At 38.2% G+C, this 24733-nt stretch overlaps 1 protein-coding gene across 1 annotated transcript in view; it reads right to left on the bottom strand.

The window, feature by feature from the left end:
- LOC105393740 overlaps window positions 1-24733 on the bottom strand; it is a 111037-nt gene that overhangs the window by 40929 nt on the left and 45375 nt on the right. The gene's annotated exons all lie outside the window — the stretch shown is intronic.

Consider the following 24733-nt stretch of genomic DNA (forward strand, 5'->3'; position numbering starts at 1 on the left):
CAAGCGCGGTGATTATGGCAAAAACACCTCCTAATGATGGAAAAACCAAAGCCCCGGCCCCCAGTCCCCGGCAGCCCCGCTATCCCGGACTCCGGTAGCGGTCACGGTAACGGCGGGGCAGGGGGTGCGAAGAATCTCCGGCAGAGAGTCGGCTACCAGCCCAACCGACCCTTGCACCTGGCAACATATAACGCACGGACACTGAGGGAAGACGTGAAGATAGACGAGCTGGAAGAGGAAATCAGCAAGTTAAAATGGGACATTATAGGGTTATCCGAAGTCCGACGAGAGGGAGAGGATACGGAAATTCTCCAGTCCGGAAACTTGCTGTACCACCGGGAGGGCGACCAACTGTCCCAAGGGGGTGTCGGGTTCATCGTCAACAAGTCCCTCGTCAACAACATCGTTGAAATCGGAAGTGTGTCGACACGGGTTGCGTACCTCATCCTGAGAATATCTAAACGATACTCAATGAAGGTCATACAGGTTTACGCACCCACATCTAAGCACACCGATGATGAGGTCGAACTTGCGTATGAAGACGTATCGTCTGCCCTACGTAAGTTCACTACTCATTTCACGGTGGTGATGGGAGACTTTAACGCGAAACTCGGAAAACAAGAAGGCGGCGAGACGAAAGTGGGGTCACATGGATTTGGAGTCAGGAACCATCGTGGGCAAATGCTGGCTGACTTTTTGGAGAAGGAGGGCCTCTATATGATGAACTCCTTCTACAAGAAGAAGCCACAAAGGAAGTGGACGTGGATTAGCCCCGATGGGAAGACTAAAAACGAGATCGACTTCATATTGACGGATAAGAAGCACATATTCAATGATGTCTCAGTGATCAGTAGGGTTAAGACCGGCAGCGATCACCGACTCGTAAGAGGCACTTTGAATATAAACTGCAAAATAGAACGCTCCCGTCTAATGAAGTCCACGCTCCGTCCTACTCCTACTCAAATTCAAGATCCCGAAAGCTTTCAGTCTGAGCTTTGCGACCGCCTGATATGTTTAGAGAATTGCGTTACAGTTGACGATTTAAATAATAGGTTTGTGGAAACTGTCCAAGAGGTAGGATCGAAATATTTTTCGTCCCGAACCAACCGAGGACCTCAAAAACTCTCAGATGGGACTCTGAGTCTCATAAGAGAACGGAGAGAAATGAGGTTGCAGTCTTCAGTTGATATGGTCGAATACAGACGTCTAAACAGACAGATCGCCAAAGCAAGACGTTGCGATATGAGACGCTACAATTGCAAGCGCATTCAAGACGCAATTGAGCAAAACAAGGGCTCCAAAGTCTTTGCTAGAAATCGATCTGTTCGACAGACTCTGTTGACCCAACTGAAGACCGACAGTGGCAACACCGTTTCATCAGTGCCCGAAATTCTGGGAGAAATTGAGAGATTCTACGGACAGTTATACACCACAACACAAAACCCTATTACCAACGGTGCTCACGACAGCCGAGCGCCACTCACCCGACACTATACCGAAGATATTCCGGACGTCAGTCTAGACGAGATTAGTATAGCTCTCAAACAGCTAAAAAACAACAAAGCTCCGGGAGATGATGGAATAACGACAGAACTTCTGAAAGCCGGCGGTAGACCGATTTTAATAGCACTTCGGAGGCTGTTTAATTCCGTCATACTCGAAGGCACAGGCCCGGAGGCATGGAGCAGAAGTGTAGTGACTTTGTTCTTCAAGAAAGGCAACAAAGCCCTATTGAAGAATTATAGACCCATTGCACTTCTGAGCCATGTGTACAAGCTGTTTTCGAGAGTTATTACGAATCGTCTCGAGCAAAGACTCGACGACTTCCAGCCACCCGAACAAGCCGGGTTCCGAAAAGGCTATAGTACCATAGATCATATACACACGCTTCGGCAGGTTATACAGAAGACCGAGGAGTATAATCTACCTTTATGTCTAGCGTTTGTGGACTATGAGAAAGCCTTTGATTCTATTGAGCTCTGGGCGATGCTTCAATCCCTTCAGCGGTGCCATATAGACTATCGCTATATCGAGGTGTTGAGATGTATGTACAATGCTGCCACAATGTCAGTTCGATTACACGAACATAGCACAAAACCGATCCAGTTGCAAAGGGGCGTGAGACAGGGAGATGTTATTTCTCCGAAACTGTTCACCTGTGCACTGGAAGATGTTTTTAAGCTTGTAGAGTGGAAAAGACTGGGCATTAACGTCAATGGCGAATATATCTCTCATCTACGATTTGCTGATGACATAGTAATTATGGCGGAAACGCTGGAGGAGTTGGGCGAAATGCTCACAGACCTCAATGATGCCTCTAAACAAGTTGGGCTGAAAATGAACATGGACAAGACAAAGGTCATGTCGAACGAACATGTTTCATCATCGCCCGTAACTGTAGGAGGTGTCACCATCGAAGTTGTCGATCAGTATCCCTACCTAGGACAAGTGATCCGATTAGGTAAATCCAACTTCGATAAAGAGGTAGCTCGTAGAATCCAACTCGGATGGGCAGCGTTCGGGAAATTACGACACATCTTCACCGAAAACATACCTCAGTGTCTGAAAACAAAAGTTTTCAATCAGTGCGTGTTGCCAGTGATGACTTACGGAGCCGAGACGTGGTGCTTCACCAAAGGGCTTATCCACAAGCTCAGAGTTGCTCAGCGTGCTATGGAAAGGGCTATGTTAGGCGTGTCCCTGCGAGATAGGATTCGCAATGAAGAAATCCGCAGGAGAACTAAAGTTACCGACATAGCCAAAAGGATTAGCACGCTGAAGTGGCAATGGGCTGGCCACGTAGCCCGCAGAGCCGACGACCGCTGGAGTAGAAAGGTTCTGGAGTGGAGACCCCGTGTCGGCAAACGGCGTGTCGGTCGCCCCCCAACCCGTTGGTCTGATGATCTGCGGAAGGTAGCGGGAAGCCGCTGGATGCAGATGGCGGGTGACCGTTTGGGGTGGCGATCGTTAGGAGAGGCCTATGTCCAACAGTGGACTACAGAAGGCTGAGAGAGAGAGAGAGATTATAACCGTTAAAGTTTTATTTATGTTAATTAATATTTATATTTTTCACTACATACATTTGCAGCGATGTTTTCTTGCTGTTTCTTAAAGATATTGGCGTTTAATCGAGGAACGATGTCCTCTCCTCTTCCCCCGGACCCCTGTACCATACAGACGTGTTTTATTAAACCGCATCGCTATTTTAAATAAGAAATAAACCAAAATAAACAACATTAATTCTAACGAAATAATAGGAGTGCATAAGGAGCGAAGAGATTGTTCGCGCCACAGCCCTCGAGCAGCCGTGTGACGCGTGAGTGTATTATACCTATCAATACTACGCAGCACAGATCCACTACACTCCTCTAATAACTACTGCCCTGGTACACAGCTTTGCCAATATTTGTCTCCAGCGACATCTATCTTAAGCTAATTGCTACTTACTGGTAGACTACGGAAATCGCTTAATTATACTGCGTACCTACCCTTGCTACGGCCTGATTACACGTTTTGAACACAGAGGGCGCTGTTAGCCGTTTTAAATATGCCAATAGATCGATCCCCTCCGAGGCAGGCGTTAGTTGGCGGCGCCGGCGTGCGGCCCGCGGCAATTACAAATGCTGATTCTGAACCTAATTTAGCAACCGAATCAGATTCTGGAAGCTCCAACAAATACGGGAGGAATAAAAGGAAGAGGACAGGATCTCAAAGTGATGAATTCGATTCGTTTGTGGCTGAAATGAAAACAATGTTTCATGGATGGAAAATTCAACAAAATACTCAGATTGAATCACTTCAACTGTCCATTAACGAAATAAAAGACCAAAATAATTGTATACAAGAAGCCATAAACTTTATGTCCACTAAATACGAAGAAATTAAAGATAGAATGCACAAGCTAGAACAGGAGAAAAAAGAAAACTACGAATATACTCGCACTCTTGAAATGAAAATTGAATCTCTAGAAAGGAGCAGTAAGGTCTCAACGTTAGAAATTCGAAACTTGCCAATGGCAAAGACCGAATGTCCTGACTCTGTAACAGATCTGGTCATTATGACGGGAAAAGCTCTTAACGTATCCGTTCAACCTTCAGACATCAAGAACGCTTACAGGTCTAACTCACGTCTGCCAAATAAAACAATTACGGTCGAGTTTACCACTGTCCAAAAAAAGGAACACATTATTAAAGCTTTTAAAAAAATAAATAGAGAATCTAAAGGTCAAAAATTTTGCCAAAAAAGGATAAACAAAGAATGGCCTGAGACTCCAATATTCATTTCCGAAAGTCTCACATACAAAGCCAAAAAACTGTTTTTTATGGCAAGAGAATTTGCTAAATCCAATAATTACACTTACTGCTGGACATCTTACAATAAGATTTATCTAAGAGAAAGGGAAGGAGCCTCTTATATAAGAATCGACAGTGAAAACGACATACGGAAACTACAAGAAACCTCTATACAAGCTTCGGAAAAGATGTCCAAGTGACTAAGCTGTCTGGTATCAGTGATAACACTGATAGTTTCGTACATTATAAGCTTAATTTTACGATTGCATGCATTATATAAGTCTTCTTTCTTTGTATACAGAAATTTTCATAATGTACTATCAAAGCACACAATATGCGCAACACATACAAACTACACAACACACATGTTCAGGAACAGAGCAAATCAAAAACATATAAAACAAATAATTACACCACACTCACTGACACCTATCACAAACGTTCCTCACAAGTATAACTACACGTATAGGCAATCACTTAAACAGAACTTCAATAACTGCAAGCTTTATTCTATAAGCCCATCCTACATAGGAGTGACGTCAATTTTATCCTGCCTAGTATTCGGTCAATACTTACCCTAATGTTTAAAATTCACCCCACAAACAATAAATTTAAGTGTCTTAAATGAAATTGATCAGACAACAGTCTCACGTGCCTTTGAATCAGACGTAGAGAACTGTCATAAATTAGTTACGTCCCCCTCCAGTTTGAAATTAATCACGCAAAATATTAGGAGTATTGGTCATGATTCACGGTTCTCAGACTTCCTTGTACTACTTAGTAGGATCTCGTTTCAGTGTGACGTCATCATTCTAACAGAATGTTGGCTGCCTGTTTGCCCAACTTTACCATACCTCGATGGATACTACAACGTAGCTACATCATTGAATCACTATCAAAATGATGGAATAGTCTGCTATATAAAAAATAGTTTATGGTTTACAATAAATGAACCACCCTGCTCCAGTTGTAACTGTGTTGTACTTAAATCTAGTGATATTGTTATAATTGCTATTTATAGACACCACGCCTATGATAGGAACCTGGGTTCAAGACAGGAGAATATGGATGAATTTCTTATCTTTTTAAATAATACTCTTTTAAAATATAGTCACTCCAAAAATATTATTATGATTGGTGATATGAATGTGAATATAGGTTCGGCTAGTGACGACAAAAACTCTCAAAGATATTTAAACCTACTAGCTTTCCACGGACTGCTTCCCTGCCATTCCTATGTGACAAGACCCGCTAGTGGTTCCTGTCTCGATCATGTATTCCTCAAGTCTCGTAATGCATCGTCAACTATTGTTCTGAACAGTACAATCACAGACCACAAGTCAGTTTTTTTCGACATTAATTTGGATAATCCAGTGCGCGAAGTATCAAGAAATATCCTCAAAGTAGATTATACCGCTGTTGGGCAATCACTCGAATCGTTTGATTTTAACCCAATCTTAAAAAGTAATGACCCCTCATTTGGATTAGAAACTCTAGTAAACGCTATTCAAAATGCAGTTAATAATAATTCTAAATTAGTGAAAATACCTTCTCGTAAAATTGTTTTTAAGCCTTGGATGACCAAAGGTCTACTAAAATGTCAAAAAAATAAAGATCAACTACACGCAAAGTTTAAAGCTAATCCTAATAATGAAATTAATAAGATAACCTACTTGCGATATAAAACTTTTTACTTTAACTTAATTAAGGTAATAAAAAGAAAATATGAAGAGGAACAAATCAAAAAGGCGGGAGGTAATCCTAAGCTCTTATGGAAGGCTGTCAAGTCTATAACATCGTCTGGTCAGAAGAACAATTTTAGTCAGCAACTGCTGGGTAATAATGATAAAGCAACCGAAATAGACCAAGTTAATAACCATTTTGTTAGTATAGGTAAAACCCTTGCTGAAAAAATCTTAAATAACCATAATATAAATAATCATTTAAAAAATACATATAAAAATAGCAACTCTTTTGTTTTGTTGAATACTGACTTACAAGAGATAGTTTCACTGATAAACAGCCTAAAAAGTAACTGTGCCACTGGCTCAGATGATGTATCAGCTACGATCCTCAAACAGTTTAAACATATCATTTCTCCTTTGTTGGTACATATTGTTAATTGTTGCTTTGAAACTGGCACCTTTCCCATCCAACTTAAGAAAGCTGTTGTCGTTCCAATTTACAAGGGTGGGGATAGAGACAGTGTCAATAACTACCGGCATCTCTATACTGCCTTCGTTATCGAAGATATTTGAAAGAGCTCTTAATAATCGACTTACCACTTTTCTGGAAAAAGAACAGATTCTCTCCGATAACCAATTTGGTTTTCGAAGAGGCAAATCCACCTCTGATGCGGTTTTGAATCTTACCTCTTACATATCAGAAAAACTTGATAATCATAGTAAAGTTATCGCCGTATTCTTAGATCTGGCAAAGGCGTTTGACACTGTCTCTATACCCCTCCTTCTAAAAAAGCTAGAACTAATTGGTGTTCGGGGTACCCCCTTAAAAATCTTCGAAGACTACATGTCTGATCGAACTCAGTGCACGAAGATTGGTGAGTACGTGAGCAGCGATTTACCTATCTCTTACGGAATCCCTCAGGGGAGTATCCTGGGTCCTACATTATTTATATTTTATATAAACGACCTCTGTTCGCTTCGGATGGGCGGTAAAATCATCTCTTATGCAGACGACACAGCGATGATTTTTGAGGGTGATAATTGGGAAAACACATACAAAGCCGCTCAGTTAGGGTTTAATGCAGTATCTAGTTGGCTTTCCCAAAATGTGTTAACTCTTAACACCGCAAAAACCAAATTCTTATGTTTTTCTATTAGAAACTCCACCCAACCTTCATCTGAGCTCACCCTAATCGCTCACTCTTCGCATTGCGCTTCCGAAGAGTGTTCCTGTGATAGGCTCGATAAGTGTAATACAATAAAATACTTGGGCGTCATTGTGGATCAAAATCTTAACTTTAGATCCCATATAGAACTACTGTGCGTCAGAGTCAGAAAACTTATTTATATATTTAAAAAACTAAGGCATGTTATGAAACCAGATCTGCTAAAACGCGTTTACTATGCTCTCTGTGAGAGTCTATTAACATACTGTATATCGTCCTGGGGTGGCGCATACAAGACGATATTAATTCATTTAGAATATGCACAAAGAACAATTTTGAAGGTTATTAATTTCAAGCCATATCGATTTCCTACCGTAGAATTGTATCAATCATATAAGGTTCTAAATGTTCGCCAACTGTTTATACTAGCTACTATCTTACATCAACATAGTAAAACTCCCTATGATCCCGTAGCGCCGACAAAGCGAAGGAAGAATATAATTTGCTCACAATTAAAGTGTAATACTCATTTTAGTAACAATTTCTTGCCTTTCCTTGGTCCATTTTTATATAATCGTTTAAATGGTTACTGTTTCATACACCCTCTAAACCGTCAAGAATGCAAACATAAAGTAAAGGAATGGCTCCTACTAAGAACCTATGACGAAACTGAAGATCTTCTTAAGCCTATTCGGTAATCCATTCACACATACACACACACACACACACACACACACACACACACATACACACACACACAGCAATCTCTTTTAGTCAATGTCAATCAAATCTAATTTTTACTATTTATTTTGCCTTTGCATGCACCTATTTTTAGATGCATGTAATTAATAATTATTGTTTTTTTCATTTATTTAATTTAATTTATTTTTTTGTTAAAAATCTAGCATTATTGGATGTAGATATACTGATATACTGATCACCATTGGGAAGAGCATACCTACCTACTTAACCTAAGTCGCAGGGCTTTGCCCTTTATTAGGAAGTAGAATAAACACAATATTGTTATTATAGCATAATTAGATTTTCTTAATTAATCCTTTATAATTTGTGAATAACTGTGCAATTTTATGGAAATAAATGATTATGATTATGATTATGATGTGAAAAAAATACTACTGCGTTACTTTCATACAAAATATTTTTTTTATTGTTAGGAACATGTATTTTAGTTCGTAAACATATATCAGATAAAAATAAAGAAAAAAACATTAATCAAACAGTTTAAATTACAAAATATTCTCAGTCTTGTTATTCATTTTATTATAAAGTTTCCCACTGCGTTACCAATCAATACATTTAAATGCAATTCTTTTCGAAAAAAGGACTAAATAATCATTATTTTTTATTACATTTTAAAAAATAGCTCCAAATAAGGTTAATTATTAAAATTATGTTTAGTTTAAGTTTCTTTTTAATATAGAATAGCTAATATGTTTGTGAATACTCTCAGGAAACGGGGGACAAATAGATAACGCAGTGGTTAATTGGTAACACAGCGGTATCTCAGTCACAGTCTTTATACTTTCTTCAATTAAAACTAATCATAATGTGAAAAAAACAATCAAACTAAAATAAACAGAACTCTTAGTTAAATAACAAATATCAAAATCGCTGAAAATATAACTACTTAATACTTATAAATATTTCTCTTTTTTTTGCGAATAAAGCCGTTGTTTTTCAGCCGCTGTTAACGCCATTGAGTCCGAAATGTTATACTGTAACAATATAATGTGCTCAAATGTTATATTTATACCATAAATTGAGTAACAGATATGTGTAAACTATAAGAAAAACCCCTGAGTTACTATAGCTACAACAGCGTTACTTAAAAAGTAACGAAGTGTAGCGGTAACGCAGTTGTAAAACAATAACCTATTTGGAGTTAGTACTTAAATGAATACACATACATAGGATATCAAAATGCCCTCATAATTGTTACTTATTATTACATACATTGCGTGAAACAAAATAATAAATATCTAGAAAACTCACCGTATGTCGCCGGTAACTCAGTGGCATCACAATAAATAAGATAAAAGATAAAGATAAAAAGTATTTATTCGGTGTCTAGCACCACACACCAAAAAATAATAATAACATAAGTAAGTACACAAAAAATAAAACAAAAAAACGAAATTAAAATTAAAAGTGAAACAAACAAACAAAAGAACATGAAGAATAATCAAAAATAATAATAATAATAATATATATAATGGTGTGAGTTGTCCAGCACCGAGGCCCGCGCCTCAGCTTACACCGCTACAGATGAGGTGGCATCCACCCACCTGACGCGGCACTGGTTTTCAGTCGCGTCCTAGAGTGACTGTCATTTGACCTACTTTTATAAAAAATATATATATATATATATATATATATATATATATATATTGTATATAGGTATACGGTTATACATAAATTTTATACTTAAATACCAATACTGGAAAATATAATAGCAATCATAAAAACATACGACATAATATATAAAACAAGCATGTATACAATAATATGGTCCTAATGCAGAATAAACCAATAAAAATACTAAATGAGGGTAAATGTGCCTTCGGCGTTTCAGCGGGCGAGCGACACCGGTCACACCGGTCGCCTCGCTTGTTTCAGCGCTCAGAACAGCCCGTGCCGTCGGCTGAACACTACGGTCAAATAGTTTTACAAACACAATAGATACAGTGTGAGTGAAAAAGGAACACAATTAGCACCACACAAGATCTATTTTTCAATAGCAGATAATATTGAAAATTAAAAAAGGTAAGACAAAGGTTACACAACACATTTAACAAATAACTACCTAATTTACTTTTTTAGGGTTCCGTAGCCAAAATGGCAAAAACGGAACCCTTATAGTTTCGTCATGTCCGTCTGTCCGTCTGTCCGTCTGTCCGTCTGTCACAGCCGATTTACTCGGAAACTATAAGTACTACAGTGATGAAATTTGATGGGAATATGTGTTGTATGAACCGCTACAAAAATATGACACTAAATAGTAAAAAAAAGAATTGGGGGTGGGGCCCCCCATACATGTAACTGAGGGATGAAATTTTTTTTTTCAATGGAAAGGTCTTTTAAAATGATATAAAGTTTTCTAAAAAACATTTTTCTTAAAGTGAACGGTTTTTGAGATATCAGCTCTCAAAGTCGTAAAAAGTATGTCCCCCCCCCTCTATTTTTATAACTACGGGGTATAAAATTCTAAAAAAAATAGAGGTGATGCATGCTAATTAACTCTTTCAACGATTTTTGGTTTGATCAAAGTATCTCTTATAGTTTTTGAGATAGGTTGATTTAACTGTAATTTTGCTGCTACGGAACCCTTTGTGCGCGAGCCCGACTCGCACTTGGCCGGTTTTTTATAATATAAACGAAATAACTATTTAAATTGTATTTGGGAGCGTCATTCATTAGGCCTAGGTACATATACGTAAAAATTAATATTTGTTTCAGGTTAACATTTCGTCTGAACAAAAGTGTATTCCTGATGATATGTAAAGGATAGACGGTGAAGAGATAGACTAGTGGAAGATAAACGCATAGACAGACGGGCTGATCCCGTGGGATTGAGTGGGAAACTAGTACCCTCCACGTGTCGTGACGAGAATGCCAGTAAGTAAATCACACATACCTATATTGTAAAAAAATACACGCGCTTCTCTCCAGGACTCTCGTCCGAAAGACTTGGTCATTTTATCCGCTCTCCTTCCTGCACTCCGATACACATACTCGTACACAGCCGTTCAAACGATCTTAGGTGTAAGAAAGTTAAAAAAAGTTTATTAATTTCCTATGGTAACCTAGTGTAGGTGTATTTTTGCTTAGGCTTGGGGACTCGGCCAAGAATATTAATTGACCCATAATATGTTGTTGTAAAATCATTCTTATTACCGTGAAGTGAAGTTAAACTAATGACATATTCGCTATAATATACAAAAACTTTGTTTTCATTATAATTTTTTACACACGTTGTGCTTGTTTCATATGACTCGCTTCGAGGGACAGACAATTTTTATATGAAAAACGATTGCGTTACCAAAAACAACAACAGAGTTACCGTAATTTGTAAATAAATAAAGTATTTTTCTTAAATTTATAATATTTTATGTGACCGGTGTCTTATTTGATTGCTGCAGACGGTAGTTTTATTCCTGAACTTCATTATTTAATATTTTAAAAATCTTTCTTTGTAGGGGACCGATAATTGTACCCAAAATAAAATAATGGCCCATGAATGACTTACTTACAAAACAAGGATATTCGACGGCGAGTATATTAATTAATCTAAATTTTTCAAAATATTAACTTTTTTTGTAGTGCACATTGTAATAAAGGTTTTTTTTTTAAGTACGAGTAGGTACCTTGAGTATTATGTTATGTTAATTAGATACTTTGTTACTTACACATACCATTAACTACTGGCTTTGAAATAAAAATGTATGGATTTTAAGAATTATTATTTACCACATGGGATTAAAACATATAAATTTTAATAATATCAGCATCAACAAAGAATTGTTTTCATGAAAGTAAAAATACGGATTTCCAAGCGAAGATTATTGCAATGTAATTCTGAAACGCAGTCTGCTATAAAAATACATTTCACTAGAATTTTTCAGTGTATGAATATTTTAATAAGTTTCATGCAATTTGTATGGAAATGCGAGCACGTCGTTAGAATATTAATGTGGGGGCGGAAGCCAGCAATGTTTGAATTTCAACATATCCGTATCCTTAGAAGTACCTACTACTGTGCTAGTGCGAACTAAATTAAACTAAGTATCTACATATACAGGGTGTTGCAAAAATGGTATTTATACTAAGCCGAAACCTAAGCGAATTTTGACATTCTGATTTCATTTCCGGGCTTAGATATAACATACTGCACACGTAGGTTTCGGCTTAGTATACCTCTTTTTGCAACACCCTGCAGATAATATAATTTAGGACGACCGAATGGCGCAGTGGTTAGTGACCCTGACTACTGAGCCGAAAGGTCCTGGGTTCGATTCCCGGCTGGGGCAGATATTTGTTTAAAGACAGATATTTGTACTCGGGTCTTGGGTATTGATATTTATATTTAGTATCTATCTATCTATATATTTGTGTAGATATATCAGCTGTCCGACACCCATAACACAGGTTCTGCCTAGCTTGGGGTCGGATGGCCGTGTGTGAGATGTCCCCACATATTATATTTATTATAATATATTTAATATAATGTAGTGGAACTTTCAATTACATGCAGCGAATTGACATTTCATGGTTTTCCACTTTTTGAAGCACTTATTACATTGAACTTCATTCAATGAATAATCTCACACACGGCCATTCGATCCCAAACTGGGCTGAAGCTAATAATTAAGACTATCGGATAGCTGATATATTTACATAGATATACCTACGTATATTTTGATAATCAACACAAACATTTAACAACCAAAACTCGTGTACAAAATATCTGTCTTTAAACAAATATCTGTTCCGGCCGGGGATCGAACCTGGGACCTTCGACACAGCAGTCAGGCTCACTAACTGCTACACCATCCATCCATCAACGATCAGGTTGTCTTGAAGTCTTGACAGACAGACGGACAACTAAGTGGAAGTAAGAGTTTCGTTTTTACCTTGAGAGATACGGAACCCTAAAAATATTATCCATACGAGTTTTGTAAACCCCTAGGCAAGATTACGTTAAATCACCTCGGGTACGATATTTACGAGACTATTCAGGGATAAATTTACGATAAACTGCCTATTTATGGTTATGAAAAAAAAACCCTTTGGCAGCCCTAAATATATTTTGAGAATATGCATAGGATGTAAAAAAATATTTTGTCGTAAAGTCCGGTTGCATTCCCAAATACAGTTTAAAAAAATATAACCATATACAGAATATAAACATATAAAGTTTCAAAAAGCTTCAGTTCAAATACAAAATAATATTTATATAATTATCAAATCAGCATTAAAATCAGGTTTCACGATAAGTCACTCCAAAATTTTCCACTTTTAAATAAGATAAAAAGTATACCTTTTCATTTCTGACCTTGTCTGTTACAGTGTTACTTGAATATTAAAATGCCGTACTTACCTGACTATGTAATAGTATATTAGGTACAAATCTCTATTATTTTATTCTGATTGCTACGTCTGTAGAATATCAAATGGTTTTTATAAATAATTAGCTTTCCAACCGCGACTTCGTCTGCAAAGAATTAAGTAGGTATTTGTCGTTTAAAAACAGTAGATTATAACCTACGCAAATAAAATGAAATTCTATTGTTAAGATTATGTAATTTGAATCGTTATTTTGTGTAATATTATTTTGAGCCTGTGCGATATTTGACGTATAAAAGTATTATTTGAGGTAGCATACGTACCTGTGACTTGGATATTATTTTGAGCAAGGGCAACCCTAGACGTCAGATTTCGAACGGGCGCCAACTGATGCACGTGTTGAGATTACTCAATAAAACTATTTAAAATCCTAGAAAGTGTTTAACTTGTGAATTTAAAAGTTCAGAAGTGAGATCTGATATCCCACTAGTGGATGCGAAATAAATATAATTGTGGTATCTAAAGGAATGACTGTTATGGTCTCTGTAAGCGAGCCTCGTCGGGGACAGACACGCTGCGCGGGCTCATTACAATTTTACCTGGTTACCTTACCTACACCCTACACTACAGTCTCAACATGATATTTTATGCCAGATGCCTGAAAATTACAATAATTTCACATGATCTTTGCCATACTGTTTTGTTTGTCCTATAATGGTTTACCCATCCTGAAATAACGCAAGTATCTAACGTTATATATTAATATGGTGATAAATATTTCAGAAAACAGTTCATTCCTTTCGTTCCCCACTATCCTTATAGGAATTGCGAAATGGAAAGTGATAAGTCAGAGATTGGAACTCCTCCATTAAGTCGTAGTAGATGCTATACACGTGACCGACGCGATAACACTAGAAGTAGGTCTCGTACTCCACCGCGACTTCGCGACGTTGGCAGGCGTAAATCACGTCGACAACGCTCATCAACGCCGCGGCGCAATAAAAATGGAACTTCAGGTAGGCGGTCAAGGAGTAAGTCTCGTAGGCGTGGATCGTACAGATGTTCCCGTCGCCGCGATGATAGTAGATACCGTTCGGCTAGTCGGTCCCGCCGAGATCCTATGAGTAGGTCGAGGTCTCCGTTGCATACAAATCGAAGGTATCACATTATAAATTCATCATCGGACTCGACGGATAGTAGTGGCAAGTGTCACGTACATTACAAACGCGGACACAGGAAGACGCGTAAGCGTCCGTACAGGCCTAGTTCTTCGGACAGTCATTCATCTCTTGTTATGACCCACAAAAGTCGGCGCGTGAGTAGTAGGAAGAAACATCGTTCCTCTTCAATACTATCCGCCCAAAAGGACCGACACCAGAATTCATCTTATTGCTCGAAACCAGCCAACGAAAATACATTGGTAGAAAAACTTGTCACTGCTTTAAATGAACGTAATAACACCGCGTCTCCTGGAGCTGGATTGCAAGCCGCACAAAATGTTATACCAGATTTTGACCCGCAAGCTAAAACACAAACTATGAAAGACTGGTTATCAAAAATCAACGAGTCCGCGCATGTTTATGGTTGGAGCGAAAGGCAAACTATATATTGTGCGTTACCGAGATTGAAGGGCTTAGCTAAACAATGGTACGACGGCTTAGCTAGCGTTAAATCCACATGGGCTGAGCTGCAGGAACAGTTGCTAGAAGAATTCTCGATTGAAGAGAATTACGGTGACATGCTGTTTGAGATGTTGTCTAGGAAAACTCGGCATAACGAAACACTCGAGCAATATTATTATGACAAAATGCTGTTTATAAATAGATGCGAATTACGGGGCAAAAAGGCAGTACATTGTCTTACAAACGGAATCGACGACCCTAATATTAAAATGAACGTTCAGGGTGTGAATCTACAAGAACCAGCAGGTGTGTTAAAATATTTCCGAAATATTACGAGTAAAAATGCCGACACACCTAGACGGGTTTTCTCAACCAACCGCGATACTGAGTCTCAAAACTTTTCTCGTAGGCCAAACGATTTTAATGCAAAGACAGTGACCAGCATAACCTGTTACAATTGCGGTGAAACAGGCCATGTGGTCAGTAAATGTCCGAAGGAGGTTGTCAAATGTAAATCCTGCCGTCGATTCGGGCATTTAGATAGAGAATAGAATAGAATAGAATAAATTTATTCAGATAACTATAGGTAATACATATTTTAAAAACAGGTCAACTCTTAAATCTAAAGGTAGGTGAAGTACTGCTCTGAACTAGGAAATAACAGAGTTTTTCCTGTGTTTCAGATTAAAAAGTTACATAGAGAAACTTAAGCATCTAATTAAATAATCTTAGTAACTAAACATCTTAATATTATGAATAAGTTTAAACAAGGCAAAATTATGTAAAAGGAATGTGCTAAGTAGAAGTGAAATTGTTTGCTGAATAATTGTGTATATGTACAACGTGCAGAGGTGACCGCATCATCATTTATTAGTAAACTGGGTCAAGATCGATAGCTATTAAGTACATACTAAAATTCTTTCTCAAGTCTGTTTAGATTTAGTTTGATATAGTGCCACAATCTTATCTGTTCCGGTGGTCAAAATGTGTACTAACGAGACGTCATTGTCAAACGTCCTTTCATACTCTGTGCGTTATTTGAGTTGTCAATTTCTGCGAAGAGGCTGACGCTACGTTATTTAATTTGTTTTGTGATTTTCTGGGTGTAATAATGCCAAAAGCTCTGAAAAGTGATGCAAGAAAAGTAATACTAGATATATTGGCTTTTATGCAGGAAGAATAACGTATTCAGGCGCCTTTAATTCCGTTAGAAAAATTGCAAGAACGAGTTGCAGCGGCTACAGGTTAGTGTTGCCAAATATGACGAATAATTTTACCCATATACTTACGTGTAATTTTATTAATATTTTCCCGAGAGACCCGTACCCCAGCAGTGGGGACGGGATGGGTCGTGATGAAAGTATATAATCTTTATTTTTCTTTGATTACAGGTGTGAGTGAAGCTGCGTCTCTATACCTTAGGCAGTATACCAAGAAGAATTTCTCGCACCTGCAGCGATTTTAGACGAAATAATGATGATTAATGACATCTTCTTCTTCCACTACGAGTATCAAGGGTTGGCTGGAAGAAATGGATTTTTGGCAATTAGCCTTTGTACATTGTCTGAATTTGTTTGAATTTTATGCTCTTGTTTCTTGTTACTTAAGAAAATGAAAAAAATAAAGTGTTCATAAATAAATAAATAATAATTAAGTACAATAGTTTTCTATCTCGTTATTCCCACGACCCACAGATATTACATACCTATATCATTGTAAAATCTAGATTTAATGTCTTATATCAGAACATAATCAGAACTAATTTTGTTTCTGTTTGCCGTGGACAATTTTTTTATACAACAAATGTCGTTTGATATATTATATCCTCTTTCATTTACTATCGACCCTATATTTTGATTTATCTATACTTATGAATGTACCTAATTATAAAAATAGGTAATAGCAGAAATGAGTTGTCGTTTAAACCAGAAATAGGCAAAATTTAATCGATGGCATCACTGGATTCAATGACAGCGACGTCACCACCGGAACAGATAAGATTGTGGCACTATACATTGTTTACGTGTAAATTAGCTTAGGTACGGGTTTATTATTATGGTTAGTAGGACAGTTCCGTGTGTTCTATTACTTATGTAGAATTAATCTAGTTCATTAAATTAAGTACATACATAATATTATACATGAATAAGTTCAAATTAGACTACTTAATAAGAGGCGCCTTTAGACGTCTTCATAATTAATTGACGCAATGTACCGTTTCTGGGCTATAAGCTTAGCTGGGCATTCGGCATCTCCCGTCTTGTGATTGCAGGGCTTGTTGAAGTGGAGGCAGGTAGCACATTTTGGCGGCTCAGCCTTTTTGGTGCATTCGCTCTGCACGTGGCCTCTCTCCCCGCAGTGGCCGCACGTAGCGACCGTCTCCCGGCACGACTTGGCCGCGTGGCCATACTGCTGGCACTTGTAGCACCTGGTCACAACTGTGAAATCTTTCACAGGGCAGGACGACCAGTTAAGGAATACTCTTCTTTGGGCTATAAGGACATTGCGTATCATTGCTGGAACTTCGACGATAAAATTGCAGGTCTTAGCATCTCTCATACCAGATTTATGACTTAATTTAATGCTGTTCATAAAGGACTCTTGGGTAGTATCCTGGAGTTTGTCGGCGAGGTTTTGGTGGTAGAGGTAGTTGAAAACTTCTGAGTCCTGCATCTTCACAGGAACTCCGATGATAGCAACTCTGGGCTTGCGTTTATGGGGCTCATCGATGGTAAGACCAGAGGTCGTCAACTGCTTCGACTGTTTCAATTTCTCGATATCCTCCTTAGTGTCTGTGCTGATGATGACACCTCCATTTCTCGTCTTTCGTAACCCCGTGACATGCAGCTTCATGTCATTGGGGCTAATAATTTTCTGGACTAGTGACTTAGTGTCTTCACTTGATTTATTTCTGTCACTAGGGTAGATAGCTACCGAACTTGAGTGGTTGGGCTGGATATGGGGCAATGGTCCTTTTTTCAGGATATCGGCGAAGGTGGAGGTTCCGGGATGAGATTTTGGGGCTTCACTTATAATGCACTTAAGATCTTCAAGTTTTTGGGACAGGTTATTTTTATCTTGAACTGCATCCAGAGCGGTATAGGCTTGTCTAGTGTTCTGCCCCAAAGCCTGGTACAGAACCGCTATATGTGAGGTCTCACTTCCTACTTTCCGGCATAAATTGTGGATTCTAATTTTTTGATCGGTATTTAGTTTTCCCTCGGTAGCAATAGCACAGATAGCGTTTAAACAACAGTCAATCCTGTTCATGTAGTCCTGGATCTCTGGAGTGGACAGTATCTGGGCACATTCCCTGCGTGGGCTCGTCGCGGGCGGCGCGGGGGGCGCGGGGGGCGCGGCTGCAGGCGCAGCCAACGGGCTGCGAGGCGTCGACGCACTCATTTTATTGTCTATAGTTCACTTATGTCACATACATTTTTTAACTATCAATATTTTAAACACGTTTAACAAATCTAGGTCACGATTTTGCAAGCGATTATTTAATTATGGTTTATTTGCCATGTACGTCTGTTCTCGACGGAGGCCGAGAGACTGCAAAGGGATAAATAATTCAGATAGAGACCAATCAAAGTCAAGTAATCACACAAAAAATGGTTTGATTATTACGACTTCGGAGCGTGGTAACGACAAATGCTACCCTAATTGATCAGTTTAATGTTGATGAAGATTTAGACTCAAAGACAAAAAAATATAAAAATATATTTTCGGTGGACAAAATGAAACCTCGGGTGAGATTTGTAGAATCAGAATCAGAAAGCGATTATGATGATAGGGAGTAGTTGAAACGATAATATATGTTCTTGATATTAGGTGTATAAAGTTGATCATTCTTTTTGATGGCTATTTCATTTGATATCACTATTCCATTAAGCAATTATTAGCTTAAAACCTTTCATCCATTTCCCCTTTGAACTGCAACGATCCGGAGGAGGCCAAAGTACCAACGTTGTACTCGTGGTACCTGGAGGTGCGTGTGGCCAAGAGGGGGCACAAGATCGAGACCAAAGCAGGCAGTACTTGCAAGCGGTGTCCTATTCGCTTAACGATACTCTGGAGTGAGGCCGAAACACCTAGTGCGTGTAAGCGGTGCCCAGGCTTGTTAATATAATCTGGAGTGAGGCCGAAACACCTAGTGCGTGTAAGCGGTGCCCAGGCTTGTTTATATAATCTGGAGTGAGGCCGAAACACCTAGTGCGTGTAAGCGGTGCCCAGGCTTGTTAATATAATCTGGAGTGAGGCCGAAACACCTAGTGCGCGTAAGCGGTGCCCAGGCTTGTTAATATAATCTGGAGTGAGGCCGAAACACCTAGTGCGTGTAAGCGGTGCCCAGGCTTGTTAATATAATCTGGAGTGAGGCCGAAACACCTAGTGCGTGTAAGCGGTGCCCAGCCTTGTTAATGATGATCTGGAGTGAGGCCGAAACACCTAGTGCGTGTAAGCGGTGCCCAGACTCATTAATTCATCGTAGGAGTGAAGCAGTAGCACGCTGTGTGCAAGTGGTGCCCTGTCAGTCCGATAAGCCCGAAGAAGCTCATCCTGGTGAAGAACCGTAGTGAACCTGCAGATGGTGTCAGTTAGAATGGTTGTCGATCGAATGGGGACATTCGCGATTATGGGGATGGCCGAAAGGTATACATTTTTAAGGATAAAGTAAGATTGCTCTAAAATTGTATTCCGTTCTAGTTTTATTCTATAATTAATTTGTTGTTTTTGGTATAACTACATAAGTATAAAGTGAGGTCGATCTAAAATTGTCTTCTGCTCTAGGTTTATTATTTAATTATATTTTTTTAAATTATAATTTATCTTAACTTACTAAGGAAATCCAGAGCTTAATATGAGCGTAATATGAGCATACATTTATCAGAATAAGACCTATACATGTTTAGAATGATGTTTTTCCCTTTGTTTCGTTATTATGTCTACCATTTCAATGCACGGTCAGTTAGATACATGTTAGATATGAGATATTTTGATTGTGTGAGTGTGTAAAGTTGACGAGTTGATGTTGGAAAATGTACTTATAGTTATTGATTTATATTTTCATAAGGGATAAGGATACGGTACGGTACGGTCTTACTAATTAATGAAAGAGGGGTCTGAAATACTTGATGTTATGTTGTATAGTGCCACAAACTTATCTGTTCCGGTGAGAGCGAACTAAATTGGTCCATATAATCTATGTCATGTCAATATGAAATTCATTAGTAAGTAATGAGGTATGGACCAATTTAGTTCGCTCTCACCGGAACAGATAAGTTTGTGGCACTATATGTACTTCACCTGTCAGACTCTAAGACATAGTAGGTCCATTGGACGCAGTTTTGTAGGACAGCGGGTAAGCGGGTACCGTATCTTCCTCCATTTATAGTGTTATTTTATAGTGTTATTGTTTATTTATGTAAATCAGGTGAAATTCCTTATGTGTCTGGGCCAGACACATGTTCAGGATGGCCGACTGTTAAGATTATGTAATTTGAATCGTTATTTTGTGTAATATTATTTTGAGCCTGTGCGATATTTGACGTATAAAAGTATTATTTGAGGTAGCATACGTACCTGTGACTTGGATATTATTTTGAGCAAGGGCAACCCTAGACGTCAGATTTCGAACGGGCGCCAACTGATGCACGTGTTGAGATTACTCAATAAAACTATTTAAAATCCTAGAAAGTGTTTAACTTGTGAATTTAAAACTATTGGGAAGGTATCTTTACAAATCATTTTAGTAGATGCTGCAGATCACAAGATTTGGTCATATAAGGCATCACGCGCATACTTGATAAGCGATACGCTTTACGGACATTTTGCTACGTGTGACATCTTTTCTATTCTATTATCTGTAGGGGTGTAAGTACCTGCACCTGTCTCTCTCGAATGGAACCTTTGTGCATACCCCTAGGTCTAAACTACATTCCTAATCTTGGACCATTTCGCACCACTCTTGGACCATTTTCCACCATTTTTGGACCATTTCCTAACATCTTATATTAACGAAACTAATTCATCAAAACTTTTTACCTAACATTTTATGTACAACAGACAACACACACTAAACGTATTTTCACTCATTCGATATCAACAAAACATTCCATTCGGAGCGATGCGACGGGAACAAAAATACCTCACTAACACGAGCAGACAACAAATGAAAATAGTCGGGGAGCCAAACGCATTCCGATATCCAATCTCATTGTCACCTAAAGAACAAAAGTCGGAATATTTTAGGCCGCACTTTGTACAGTCAACAAAATATAATAGAATAGAATAAATCTTTATTCAAAGAAAACAACTTATTATAATTACATATATCCCACAAAACCAAATGTTAATATGGTTTGACTGTGGGATAGTATCATCAGTGGCCACAGCATCTTAACAGATGATAGTTACAGCATATCCAGAGCAGAGGCACTAGGTGGCGGATGGCGCACCACATCTTCTCCTGTGGCTGTAAAGTCCAATCGCGGCACCACACTTTCTCCCACAGAGATCGCAGGTGAATTGCGAAACCGCACAGCACAAGGTACTTGATTGGTACGAAGTCTTTTCCGCTTTATATTGTTTAGCCAGATTTCGTCGTGTTTTTTAACTCCCTGCTTTAATACGCTCCGCCATTTCGATCTGTCGTGCGCTACAGTCTCCCATGTGTCAGGATCGATTCCAAAGGAAGTCATGTCGCGCTTGCAGCACGTTTCAAGGGATAGTATACCCCTAATAGATTAGTATACCCACCCAGCACTTACAGTCTAATTCTAAAAGTCATAGATGAAAGATAAATTTATGCACAATTGCACACAAGCTCTAAAAATATGTATAATACTTAAACAAATCAGTTTTGACCATCGACATTGACAGATGATACCTTCCCGTAATTTCATTTCCCACTTTTAAACCTGAAAAAATACATAACAAGAAACATATTCTATGTTATAATTTAACTGTTGAAAGAAAAAAAGCCAGGAAACTTACTCATCTTTTTTTTTTTTCATGTTATTTGAAAGGCATACATTTTTTAGCTGTCAAAACTAGCTTGTTTTATATTGCGAGAACTTTTTTCTCTCATCTTTCTTTTATCTGACTGTCTTTTATCTATCAAACCGTTTGCACTGTGTGGTTATACCTACTTAGTTTTTCGGTTGACAGTACTACCGATAAATTGTTTCAGGGAATGAGAGCCGAGTACCCATAATAAGGGGTAACAAACGACATATTGCGAGGAAAAAAGGCGAGTAGATATAAATCTGAGTAAAAATGGCGACCCGCCCTCGCACTTGCGTATTACGTGGAAAGAAAGGTGTTATGCAAACGCTACGCCTGTTTATGGTCTCCAATCGAGAACTCGTTTACTCCACCAGTAATTTTTTTTTGGCTGCTACGGCCAAATAATTTAATATCGATATAAAATACCAAAACTATTACATTCATACCTACTACACAAGTGATCGCAGTTCATATTTCCTATTTAAATTTCAACAGCCTTCAGAATCGATGACTGGATCTAACATTGCCGAGTTGAAACTTGGAGAATTTTGGTCTGTTAGACTAACATGGAGAGATTTCACGAATTTAAATCTTGTTCCAAGTTTTCATGCATGCTTTCATTAAATATATCTAGGGATGCTACACGGGTTCGTTATCGACGTCGAATAACTCGTTTAATCCGCGTTCCACCAAACTAAGCGCCGTATTTATGGCTAATCGCGATATAATTACGTTTACCTCCGCCGATAACGAACAGCAGCTGTATGAGTTGTGATACGATGTCGTGAAATGTGAGTTGGTATACAAAGAATATTTTTATAGCATATCAATATCATGTTTATTATCATCTTTAAAAAGATAATTCATTCATTTAAATAACCATCCCGTAAAGTCAGATAACATTAAAAAAATTACAAGACCACATTTTGCAAGAAACAATAATACACTTCTTTTTATATTTGCGAAAGTAAATTAGGTAATTCATTGTGTTATAGAGGTGGAAAGTTTAGAAGACAGAATAAACTAGAAAAAGGTGGAATATTTCCAAATTAGAGAAGGTATATTAAATTGAGTAATTTCATATTAAGATACTTTTTTACTAAAACTAATTATGGACTACTTGGTCTGAAATAAAGATTTATTATTACTAATTCTAAAGACAACAAACAGTTACGGACAACCTACTTTTTATTCCACTAAGATATGTCTGTATTAGCTCGTACCTTTAATACCTGTAAATTAGGTGAATTGGCCAGAATATCGTCATTTGTTTAAGAGAGTCTTTTATTTTTTAACAGCCAGAACTGATTGGAAAACTAGGACGGCCGTTTTTACTAAATTGCCGAGCGGCGACCGGTCTTTTATTCTTTGCCAATTTGAATAAAGCCCAAAAACGGACCAAAAGGCATTTGCGGTGCCTGACTGAAATTGACTAGAAAAATAGAAAGCCTTTTGAAAATCGTTATTTGAAAACGTATTATTTTATTTCTTTCTTGCTGTTCTTTTAATGTAAAAGCGAAACTGAGTGTCTTTTTTGCTTTGGGTAAGACTTTTTAAAAATAATATTTTATGCCATCTTAGTTTAATTGGGCGTTGGTATAGTTCTATAGTTATCGTCGTATCCATTAATAAATTAATTCAAACACCAACTCTCTAGCGTTAGCATAGTACACGATTTGATTTTGCATACAATTTTTTACCGATTTTTTGTTGGTTGTGTGCGTTGTACTATTTCTATTATTACTCTCTATATTCCTCCCACAAGTCAGTCGTGTGCGGGCACCCTTATCGTACATTTTCCTGCAAAACGAAAGGACACATTCAAAACGGAACCAACCTAAAAATAAATGAATAAGCCATTTAGCCGGCTACACCCGTCCATTTAACTCCATCACTCGTCCTTTTCTTATCACGATCCTGTTTATTGACTGTCTCGGTACCGCATGACTCCCTCCATATCCGCTGTTTGGCGTTTGGTCGTTTTCTTTATTATGTTTTCGCCGATCAAACAGGATTAGGGATCAATACCCACTGCCCCTTAGACCTAGTTGTAGGGACGGGAGTGCGTTGCTTTCAGAAGGAAAGATTCATCAGCTAAAATGAACGTTTTGTATAGACGTTTTTCGGTAGACGAAAAATATTAAATGGAGAATATTGTTTTTTTTGTCAAGCTTCCACTGAATTTTATTTGCGTTTTTTACAACCTCGATGATCTAATTATTTCTAAGCTACAAATATAGACATCCTCTTTGACTCATATAAATAAATTCGAAACACATCTATAGTAAACTCTTTTTATCAATGTTTCTTGGTTCTTTAAGTTTTCAATTTATAAGTAGGTAAGTAACATGTTCAAATTATAAGGGCCTCTTGCTACGAAACTGTAATACTTGGACTTACAAAGATTGGGGAGCTTAGCGTAATGTGCCATTAAGTTTGACTTGAATGACTTAGAAGTACTTAAGGGAAAGGGACCAACTTTCAATTTCAAGTTAAATATCGTGGAAAACTGTTTCAAATAACGTTCTTTCAGATGCATTTAGTCAATGTGGTACCTAGAAATTCTAGACTCACATACGTACTTACAAAAACTAGAGCTAGCTTTAGGTATCTTTTCAACACGATCATCATCAGCCTATATAGCAGTTCACTGCTGGACGTAAGCCTCACTCAAAGCACGTCACTGGAAGCGATCTATAGCTCTCCGCTTCCAATCAATACCAGCCACCTTTCGCAAGTTGTCACCTCATCTAGCCGGAGGGCATCCTACACTACGTTTGCCTAGTAATGGTCTCAACTCCAGAACATGCGTAGCCCATCGGTTATCGGTTCTTCAACATATGTGTGGGCTGGTCACCCCACTGCCACTTAAACTAACT

Source organism: Plutella xylostella, chromosome 28 (assembly GCF_932276165.1).
Source record: "Plutella xylostella chromosome 28, ilPluXylo3.1, whole genome shotgun sequence".
NCBI lineage: Eukaryota > Metazoa > Arthropoda > Insecta > Lepidoptera > Plutellidae > Plutella > Plutella xylostella.